Genomic DNA, 12,096 nt, shown 5'->3' with positions numbered 1-12,096 from the left:
TTTTTTTTTTTTACTTTTTTTTTTTTTTGGTTTTACCTCTATTTTTATGTTACTCCGGTTCACTATAATTGGATTTTGATTTTTTTATGATCTATAATATTTAATTTTTAGGTATCTAAAAAAAATATTTTTTTATTTTGAAATTGCCTTGGTTTAATGAATAAATTAAAGAGATAGTAAAGACTAATGTGATCAATTTTATTATTAATTAGTATTAAAAGGTAAATTTTTTAATATATATATATATATATATTTATATATATATATATATATATATAAAGTGTCCAAAAATCAATTAATTGGATCGGAGGGAATAACTACACCATGTGAATCACTTAGAAAGACTATAGTTATTCCAATCTATTTTCTTTTATATTTATTATAGAGAAATTATCAAATGTGTACTAGTTCGAAACTCAATGTATAGGATCGTTCCTTTATTTTTTGAATATTAAGTTTTTATTTTTAGACGGGTTCATGCTTAATAGTTATTTGTCGGTTAAGATAAATTAAAGAAGAGAAGTATTTTTTTTTTTTTTATAATAAAAGAAGAGAAGTAGAACACCTCTCAAGACGTTCATTATTACTATTCAACATAGTTTAATTAGTTGAGTTGGTAGTCCATCTATTGCGACTCTTCTCCTCTATCTAAGCTTGTAATAAGTAATTTGAAGCTTATATATGTAACATAACTTATCTATAATTAATTAATATATATTTTTTCAAGTTTGGTAAGGGACATATCGATTATTTTATCCTTTGTAAATTAAGCACTTTCGGATTTGTGCGAAGCCAAGTGAATACCTTCTGGCCTCTGCATGTACTTTTGCTAAAGTTTATGGATTGAATGCAGTAAGAAACCCTACTTGAGAGGGAGAAGGGAGACGAAGAGAAGAGATGAAAGAAATGAATGAAACAGTAAACATTTTCATTCTGCTCTAATGAGCCGTACAGTAGCCCTTATATACAATGAGCTAACTTCTAACTAATCAATCACCTACATGATTAACTTCTAACAACCTATCTAACAAACTTAACTAATCCAGCCATGTTTAAATAGACTAAACTACCCTTCATGCTTAAGTCACTCCTCTTTCCTCAACACTCCTCGTCTCCCCCTCAAGCTAGGTGATAAAAAACCATTAAGAACACCTAGCTTGGACATCAAGTACTCATGTTGCACTCTAGTTAAGCCTTTAGTTAAAACATCTGCAAGTTGTTCTTTTGTGGCAACATACTCTGTCTTCACCAGCCCCTTTTGTATCTTTTCCCTTATGAAGTGACAGTCGATCTCAATGGGTTTGGTACGATCATGGAATACTGGATTTGCAGCTATCTGAATTGCTGCCTTGCTGTCAGTGTGAAAGGTCACAGGAAGAGCAACTGGCACTCCATTGTCTTTAAACAATCCCAGTATCCAAACTAACTCTGCCACAGTCGATGCAATGCAATGCTTCTGTAAGGGCGGAGCCTCGAAGGATGTACTCGGTGTGATAGACATCACCGAGTCACCTTCATTCACTGAGACAATGATCAATGAGGCTCAGACAGCGAAACCTCTCCCTAGTGAGGGGCCCCATGAGGTGGCAGACCCATGTCACAAATTTTTTGATGGTTTAGACTCTAGTGCTTCGGAGGACGTCACCAGGTTGGGTGATTTGTCGGTACCAAAGAAGAGTCCGTCTTCGACAACTAGCGGGCCTTCTTCGAGTCCGAAACTAGTAAACCGGTTCCGTCTCCGTATGCAGATCCCGACCAGAAGCGGTCGATTATTATGTCTATTCTAGAGGATGCCCGGGTCCTCTCTGCCCTCGTGGTGGTTGCAAGTTATCTTCGATGCCTGGTGACCGAAGAGGATCAAGTAAAGATGAACGAGGTAGAAATGCCCTACCTGTTCAACGAAGCCCAACAAGCGTTAAACCGGGTATCTTCAAATGCCTCTTGACGACTTTTTTTGTTGTTCCGTACTTAGATTAAATCATAAATGATTGTAATCTTTTCCTTTGAATTTGTAAGCCTCGGTGCTTCATCACGAGACTTTTCTCCAATATCGAGAAGAGTTAAACCACCATGCGGCCGAGACCCGAGAGCTCATTGAAACGAGGGATGCTTACAAGTTTCTTAGTGAGCAACGTGAAGGGTAGGTCAAGAAACTTCAAGCTGAGCTAGAGGAGGCTCAAAATGAGCATGCCGACCTGGTCGAGCAGGTAAGAAAAGTATTTGAGGTTAGTAATGATGAGTAAGATACGATGGCTAATGGCCCGAGCTCACAGGCCCAACAGAAGCTGGACCAAATCAGACAGCTCCAGCCAGAGGTAGATGCGGTGAAGGCCGAGGCCGAAGAATCCAAAAAGAACATGGAATGCCTGGCCTCAGAAAAGGAGATCGCCCGGGCACAACTGACTTCGGCTGAGTTCCAGCTTCGAGTCGTAAAGGAAAAGGCTTCGGTGCAGGCTAAAAAGATCGAGGAACTTCAGTCGCAGCTGAATTCGACCATCTCCAATTGAGAGAATCTGGCCAAGGAGCTTGAGACGGCCAGGTCGGAGGCCGAGATGGTCAAGGATGATGCAGAGGAGATGGTGACCGTTTACAAGGCCGATGCCGAGGCGACCCAAGTTCGAGCAAAGGATCTCGTTGAACTCGCAAAGCGACAATCCCGAAGGGAGGATCTTGAGGAAATTCGTGCTCGAGGTTTCGACTTGTTGGCTGAAATCGAGAATGCCAAGGAGCTCGAAGCCGAGGCTAAAAAGTTGGCTTATCCCGAGGATGATAATGACTCTAAGGGTTTAAGAGAGTCTGAAGACGGAGGGGATCCCGAGGGTGACGAGGTGGCCTTCGGCGAAGACTAGGCCACTTAGGCTCTTTTTTTGAAAAAAAATTGTTTATCTCTTTGGTTAAGGCCGTTTGGCCTTTGTAAAGGATTTGTATTGAGGCCATTTTCGGCCGATGTAAAAAGTTTTGATATATATAAAGCCTTTTTTTCCTTCAGCAATTTCTAAGTTCTTTGCTTTTTTATATTTGCAAAGATAACATGCCTTTCATGGTTAGGTTTATGCCTGAAGTTTCGAACAAGCCTTGCCTTTAACATTATTTTATTTTTAAGGCATTGTGGGGTTTTGGTGTGGCTGAATTTTTTGTCCCCAAGGTACTTATACTTTCTTAGATTATAGTTTGTCGAGGGTAGCTTTTAGAACCGGTTAAGAAGTTTTAAGGCTTTGTTGTTTTTGTTACGGGCCTCGAACGTCTGCGAGCCGTTTAATTTGGCCATAGCATTTTTAGTTCGGGTGTTGCCCAATGGGCTTGTCAACCCGAGTTCTCGGGGCTTGCCTAGGATAACAGTCTCCGAGGGGGATGGACGTAGCCTTTAAAATTCGGGCGTTTTCCTAATAGGTCTTGTGCCCTCGAGTTCCGACAACCCGGACCGTTCGGCCTTATTTTCGGACGACAGTCCCCGAGTGAGAGTTTGTTCGAACTCGAGTTAAGGTGGCCCTTGGGTTCGATACCTTTAGGGGGTCGGATGTAGGAAATTCCTTGAGAAATTGCAAGAAAGAGACTTCTTTTTATTCTTGTGCAAAATAGTTATACATGAGTACATGCTTTGTGCCAGGGCTCGAGCAGTCTATGCGAGCATAGTTTATTTGACCGTTTGGCCCTTACAATAAATCCTATCTATCGAGACCCATCAATCACGAAGTTTCTTTCCTTGCTAAAGTCGACATCCGAGGGTAATGCTCCCCAGTATTCAAGGTTGATCATAGAGAGAAACCTCAGATACTGTTGATGCAATCTTTGATACCGGTTCATGACCGACCTTCTATTTTAAGTTAACACGATCCACTGTTGCCTCTAAATTGGATAACAATTGAATTTGTAAGTGGTTTTAAGGATACGTGGATTAGTTTGACACAAAGCGATAAATTGAATTATAAATAAAACGAAAAATAATAAAGCAATTCAAGGCGTGTGACTTGAACAGTTATAGCCTTGAAAAGTAAGTCTCACTCGAACTGGAAGTAATGCAAATGATATCAAATACAGGAGAACATTAGTTTGAAGAAAGAAAATAATATTATAATGCTTTGGGATGCGTGTTACAATGTGTTTTATAAATAATCAGACCTCCTTTATATAGTAGGGGAGTCCTACTTTAGGTACAATTCTATAAAAGGTAAAAGTCCCGTGATTTGGTAATTAGCCGGTTTCTCACTGATACGTGCCGAGATTCCCGCCGCGATACTCGATTGGTTACAGATAATTTGCCTTCCGTTATTCGGTATGGTGATGTTTCCTCGAGCCCATTCGAGGTCAGGGTTGATTTCGGGATCAATGACTCGATGTTCTCGAGAACGGGTATTCTGACCTCGTACCTTGGTTCGGTGGAACCCGGGGTCGATCTTCAGCCCATCATGTTTCAATCTCGATTTGTCGTGGAATAGGCGAGCCTGATCTCGACAGTATATAGATTAGGTAGCAAAAAATATTTTTTTTGCAAAATATATTGCTCGTTTGGCCATAGATTCCCCAATTTGTTTTGAAAAATTTGATTTTGTGAAGTTTGGTTTGAAGATGAAATTGTGTTTGGACATAAGTTCTCAAAACATATTTCACTTTTTTTTTTGAAAAAACATGAAACATGACTTATACCCGCAAGTCCTAAAAACTATCATAAATACCCAACGGTACCTTTATCAAATAACATTCATTATATTATCGCAAACCATAGTCTTGAACATAAATAAATTTGGTATAAAATTATCATTTTTATAATTAACTACATAATACACTATCAGATGATCGAGAAGACGAAGCAATATTGTTACAAAATAATAGAAGATAGACTCTTTTATAAAATACAAAAGTTTAGGGCAATTTTTTTAAAAATATAATAGTGATATTTTGGGCTTGAGTTGGTTTTGGGAATTTGCGAAATGAAGATAAAATCTATTGCCAAACATGTATTTGCCAAAAAAAAAACCAAATATATTTTGGCAAAATCTATGGCCAAACGGGTCCATAATTTAGGCAAATATTATAAAAAGATGAAATAGGTAAAGGCAGGGAGGGTGGTAGGTCAGGGTCTAAAGACCGGGGTGGCTGGTGGTGAGGGTGGGGTTGGGGGTCGGTTAGGGGTGGTGGGGATGGAAGGTGGGGGTGGAGGTAGGGGTCAATTGGGGGTGGAATGTGGGGGAGGGTGAGAAAAAGGGTGGGAAAGATTAAAGAAGAGTTTTGAAAAATATATTTTTTTCTTTTGATAAGGAAGTCAATTTCCTATGATTGAAAAAACAATGAATTCACGAGAAAATATTTTTTTGAAATATTTATGTCATGACCCAGAATTTCCATCGTCGGGATCGTGATGGAGCCTAACATTTCACTTGTTAGGCAAACCAACGTTAGAACAATTTACTTCTTTTAACAGTTTAAGTGATAGCTTTAATAACAAACTGAAATAGCAGGTATGTTTGATCTCGCCCAAACTCACACCAAGATTATAGGTAGTGAGGCGGTCGAAGCAATAATAAATCCCAACACAGGTCGGGGTCGAATCCACAGGGAGTTAGAATTTGGGATTAGGTATATAACTAGAGTAAATGTATGATGTGCCTTAGATTGCACTTCTACATATTCATTGGTTGTTTCTGTTTCTACTTTTAGCTAATGTTTGCAAGTAATAAACTAGAAGACAATGTTTTTTGTTTTGGTTGTTTTTTAAATGGTAAAGGATCTAGGGTCGTGACTTCCACCTAGGTGGCTACCTAACGGGTTGTAAACTATAGGGCTAGTTTTATTAATCGAGATCACGATATAACAATCACACGCAATTGCTCACTCTATACCTCTCGGTAGTTTGAGTGATTTTGCCCAATTTGGCTTTCTCAAGGAGGAAATTAGGAACCCTCGGATTATTTGTTATGTGAATTCCATGTGAGCGGCGTATATGCGAGGTGACGAAAACGCCGCCGAATCTGTTTTTCCTTGATTTACCGCTTTTCCTTAATTGTTTCCTTTCTTATCTTAATTATGTTCTAAATGCTTTCCATGCTTAACTGCTACGTGTTCATCAATATCTTCTACTGTTAATCATGTTAGCTCTTTTCATAGTTTCCCTAATCCCTGCTATTTGCTTAATTTGACTTGTTTGCACCTTCTACCTGAAAATTGCTGGTTTGGTATCGCCATGTAGTATTATTTGTGCAGATTCTATATTGAACGAGGTTTCCTTTTCTTGGTTCAGTTTGGTAATTATTTATCATAAAGGCCTTGTGATTTAGCTTGTTGATTTGACTATGTACATTGAGTGTTTGGTTCTGACATTGATATGGTGAAACAAGGGTGATATTACGATATTGATATTGATACATGGTGGGATCGGGTTGCGCGCCGCAATAAATATATTATTTACTGTTATTGATATTGTTATGGTGGAATAAGGGAGGATTATGTGTTGTCTGGTGGGATCGGGTTGCGCGCCGCAACAACCTATATGTTTCTATTTCTTGAGTTACGTTGTTTTTTCGATATTTTGTTTGAACTGGTAAAGATTCGTAATTCTGGACGACACTGGTTTATCTTCGAGGTTGTGGTTATCATATCCTATTGGCTGTTTAATTATGTACTGTATTTCAATTATTCTTTCATTATTATATATTACTTTAGAAGCTCGTGCACTTGTGACACCAGGTTTAGGGAATTATAATAGACGATTGGTTGTTTAATCTCTGCTTTTATACTTAGAACATTGATAAGTAGGGATTTTGACCACTTATTTGCTCTCTTTTACTTGTGTTTTAGCTCAAAAATGCTTAAAGGTATTTCCGGAAACTAACGAAAAGGGAAACGAGCCAAAGAAGTCAAAATCAACTCATAAAGGAGTCTAAAGTGAACAAGAACCAAAAGAGTGCGGACCGCACAATTCTAGTGCGGCCGCAGAAAGGAGATTCAGAGAGTGATTTTTGGCCAGCTCAGGGAGTGCGGGCCGCACTGAGATTTTGCGGCCGTAGGAGATCAAGTGCGGCCACATCCATTATTATGCGGACCACAGGATCGAAGATTCAGAGAGCTGGAAAGTAAAGGAGTGCAGACCACATCACTTTGTGCGGCCGCACCCACTTTTATGCGGACCGAAGAAGCATGAAGTTTTAAAGCCCGAATTCCCAAGACTGCGGATCGCACGATAATCGTGCGGCCGCAAAAGCCCATTGTACAGACCGCACCAGATATGCGGCCGCACAACCTTCGCAGGGGTATTTTTGTCAGATATTTTCAGCTTAGTATAAATAGAACTTTTTGTCATTTTTAGGTTAAGAATTAGTTTGCAGAGGTGCACCTGAGCCGTTTTCTTTACTTCTTTGAGTAATTTCGTACTAGATTAACTTCTAAACATTAGATTTTCTTTGTCTAATCAATTATTATGCATTCTATGTTAATTTCTTCTTGTATTTCTTTATTTTTCATGAATAGCTAAATCTTTAGCTAGGGTTGTGGCTCAACCCTAGTTTGGGTACTTAATGGGTATTTAATTTTAGGGCTTGTTTGTGATTGGGTTAGTGATATTTAGAGGGTGTTTGGCTAAGCTTATAAGCTGGTCAAACTGGCTTATAAGCACTTTTTGGCTTATCTACGCGTTTGGTAAAATTAAAAGTGCTTATAAGTTAAGTGCTTATAAGCCAAAGTTGCTTATAAGCACTTTAAGTTTGACCAAGATATTTACTATTCTATCCCTAAAATACTTCTTTTTAAAACAAAACTCTTCGTACATCCAGTTCTTCAGCTGCATATTATTAATTTCAGTACTTTTATCCAAACACATAACTGCTTATTTTTCAAATGAGCTTCAGCACCACCTAATGCTTATCAGCTAAGCCAAACGGGCTCTTAGCCTTGTTTATGCTTAAATTCTAGAATTAATGGTTGCAAACATTAAATCATGCCTATTTGACGTAGTCTTTGCTTGAGAAAGAGAGACTAGGTTTAGAAAAACTTGGCTAACAAGGAATTGGGGTGAATTAAAGAAATTGATAGCCCCAATTAAAGGGTCAAATCTAGAGATAGTAAGACCCGACTTGAGCATATATCACTTGATTTGTGCAATACCCATTTCAAGGTTAGGCACAACACTTACCTCACTCCGCGATCAATTCAAAGCTCTACCGGGGCCCCCTAGAATCCGCCTCCAAACCACTCGTATCTAGCCACAATTAGCTCAATAACATCAAATATTGCTAAAGGAATCAACTACAATGCATAAATTTAGATTTCCCAAACTTTCTCCCAAAAAATTGAGGAAGAAATTATCTTGGAAAAATTGCCTCTAGGTCTTCTAGTTTTGAAATTTTGAAATAATGGCCAAAAATCCCGTAACGGGACTGCTTAAGAGCTGGGCGGCAGTGTTCTTCGCGTTCGCGTGAACACTGTCGCGTTCGCGAAGAGCAGGGCCTGAGTGGCCTATGCGGTCGCGAGTAACTGAACGCGTTCGCGAAGGTCTATCCCCCTGACCTTCGCGTTCGCATAGAGTTACTTCATCTCCCCAACCCAGCCCAGCTAAAGCTACGCGTTCGCGTAGAGCAATCCCCCCCGTGCTTCGCGTTCGCGACCGTAGTCCCGCGTTCGCATAGATTAAAATCCTCCCCCGGCCCATATCCCCTTCGCGATCGCGAAGCACAATGCATCAGAACACCAGCCGCAGCAAACACACCGGATTTTCTAAGTTCAAAACATCCCGTAGCCTATCCGAAACTCACTCGAGCCCTCGGGGCTCCAAACCAAACATGCACCCAAGTCCTAAAACATCATACGAACTTGCTCACGCGATCAAACCGCCAAATAACACCCAGAACTACGAATTGAACACCAAATCAAATGAAATTTTCAAGAAAGCTTTAAAACTTCTATTTTCACAAGCGGGCATCCGAATCACGTCAAACCAACTCCGTTTCTCACCAAGTTTCATAGACAAGTCTAAAATATTATAATGAACCTGTACCGGGCTCCGGAACTAACATACGAACCCGATATCAACGAGACCAAATATAAACCAAATTCTTAAAACCATTAGATTTTCAGTCTTTCAATTTTCTAGAAAAATTCATATTTCGAGCTAGGGATCTCAGAATTCAATTCCGTGCATACGCCTAGGTCTCATATTTCATTACGGACCCACCATGACCGTCAAAACATGGGTCCGGTCCGTTTACTCAAAACATTGATCGAAGTCAACTAAAATCAACTTTTAAGGCAAAAATTATTATTTTCATCAACTTTCAATATAAAAGCTTTCCGGAAATACGACCGGACTGCGCATGCAAATCGAGAAGGGTAAAAATAAGATTTTTAAGGCTTAAGAGCGCAGAATTAAATTCTAAACCATAAGATGATCTTTTGGGTCATCACAATTTAACACAATCAAACACGAGAAATTCATATCAACACAGCCCAAGTTGTACACTTTTTCTCGTAATGGCAACTTGAAAGTTACTTATTGTATTAAATATATCGATACACCAAAAAAAAAAAAAATGATACCTCTTGGTGACATGCCAACTATTGATAATTTGAAATATTAGGTGTACTACTGATGCTCCCCCTCCCCCCCCCCCAACCCATTGAACCATTATGAGAAAAAGAAAGCTGCATTTTTTTAATTTTATTTTACTACTGATGCTCCCCCTCCCCCCCCCCCAACCCATTGAACCATTATGAGAAAAAGAAAGCTGCTTTTTTTTAATTTTATTTTATTATTATTGATTAATGGAGACAAAGTTTGACGAGAAGCTTTCCTGATGTCCCAAGTCGGCATAATTATAGCCTGTTTGGCCAAGCTTCTAAAATCAGCTTATTTTGAAAAGTATTTTTCTCAAATGTACTTTTAAAAAAAGTACTTTTAGTGAGAAGTAGTTTGTGTTTTGCTAATTAAATTTGAAAAGCACTTTTGAGCAGTAATTAATGTTTGACTAAGCTTTTCTCAAAAGTACTTCTCAGAAAAGTGATTTTCGAGAGAAACTACTTTTTTCTGCTTCTCAAAAACTACTTCTGCTTCTCCTTAAAAATACTTTTTTCCTTCCAAAAACTTGGCCAAACACCTCAATTTTTGACCAAAAGTACTTTTGGAAAAAAAAAAAAAACACTTTTGACACAAAAAAAAAAAACTTGGCCAAACTAGCTATGAGTTGTGATGTGAATCATGAATTTGAATGATTATGAAACGAATTGCAAATGAATTTTGTTTTCTTTGGCCTCTATTTGAAATATCGTTGTTAAGTTTAAAATCACGTTTGCCCTTAAAATATGATTCTTTCTCGGTAGTTTGACGATTTAAATTTATTCATTACAGTTTAGTGTAAGGCCCGGGAATATTTGGACTCTAAATACGCTGATTACTGGCCTAATGACATGAATGATATATCTTTATTATCGTAATCGCAGTTTGTGGTATTTGTCTAGGGGTATATCACCGAACTGTAAATTTTAGATCAATGTCCATAAAGAGCATATGTGCAAATTTAATAAATATGATTAGACATACATTATATTAATAAGAAGAATGAAAGTCACTATTCTCTGAGTGTCATTGACAGCAAATTTAATTATCTGTTGGTTGTCTTTCTAAAGTAGTTTATGGCCGCTTTTACTAAGATTTGGATTTAAGTGATATCTACGTGGGCCACTAGCCAAAGGATCAAATTAAAGAGCATGGCTTATGATAATAAATGGAAATTTTATCTCCTATAGTAAAGGTTAACACCTTATTTATTTTAAATAAATATCATTTAAAAAAAATTATATTCTATAGATACCTTTTAAGGTTTATAGCAAAATATTTAATTTTGGTTACCTCCTAGCCCTAAGCCACTAAATACGCTAATCAGTTACACTTTTTTCTTTCTCTCTCTACTTTGATACATCCCATTCTCTTCCCCTATCCCATTAAAATTTTCGATCTCCTCCTCCTTCCACCGGATTTGTGCAAAGCCCACTTCAGAGCAGGTTCACTCTCTGCTTCAGCCGGTTTAAAATCTATGGAACATTTAATCCGATTGGTTTGTAACCAACATCAGCAGTCGCCGAGGTTTTACCCCAATGGCAAGAAATAAAAATAACGTCAAAGGAGAAACCTACTTTCTATTTCAATGCGGTCCATGTCCTATGTACTGTATACTCTATGGCTGATGCTTTCCTGGTCACCACAGCAAACAATCAGTCAATCAGTATATTAGATTTATGCAGATGTGTAACCAACAGCAGCCAGCCGCCGACATATCTATCTCAAGCGATGGAATTTCAGCCGGAACTCTAACTGATGAACAGCCGTTGGCTATTTTTACTATCAATAAGGTTTTGATGCCTAAGGAGTTGTTTAAGAATGCACATGCGGACATATTGATTCTTTCAAAATCCTGATGGCCCTATTTTGATTCTTTCAAAATCATTAGCTCTTTTAATCCGGTTGGTTTCTCACTACAGGCTTCCGCTGAACGGCGGATTCGCCGGGAATTAGGGTTTGTTCTTGAACAAAGACGATGGAGTTTGCGGCTGAGCAACTTGATTTTCTGTTAATATATTTCAAGTATTTTCATGTATTTCATTGTATTCATTGTCTTTTTTTCCATTGTAATTCAATGTATCTCGTTGTATTCCATGTATTTCATTGTATTCACTGTCTTTTTTTCTCATTGTATTTCAATGTATCCCGCCGTCTTCTATGTATTTCATTGTATTCACTGTCTCGCTATATGCCATGAATGTATTCATAAGTTTTTTTTAATTAATATAATATATGTATTCAGATGTATTATATAATTTCTCTGAAGATTGCTATTTTTGGGGTATTTTTCGGTTGAGAACCTTTTTTTAAAACTGAAAAAACAAAATTTGTGTATTACAATTGAGTTTGTTCATTATATTAGGAGTCTATTATGTTAATTGATTCACTTTCCGTTTTAAAAACAGTGTAATCCCCTATTTCACGCCGTGAATACAGTCGAATACAATAATCTGTCCAGCTGTAATCCCATGTTTCACTCCATGAATACAGTCGAATACAACAACTGATTACCTGGACTTCCCTGATTCACGCCTATTTTTGCTACTATATTCACG

This window comes from Nicotiana attenuata, chromosome 7, assembly GCF_001879085.1.
Source record: "Nicotiana attenuata strain UT chromosome 7, NIATTr2, whole genome shotgun sequence".
NCBI lineage: Eukaryota > Viridiplantae > Streptophyta > Magnoliopsida > Solanales > Solanaceae > Nicotiana > Nicotiana attenuata.
The sequence above is the reverse complement of the archived record's forward strand: the minus strand, read 5'-3'. Positions refer to the sequence as shown.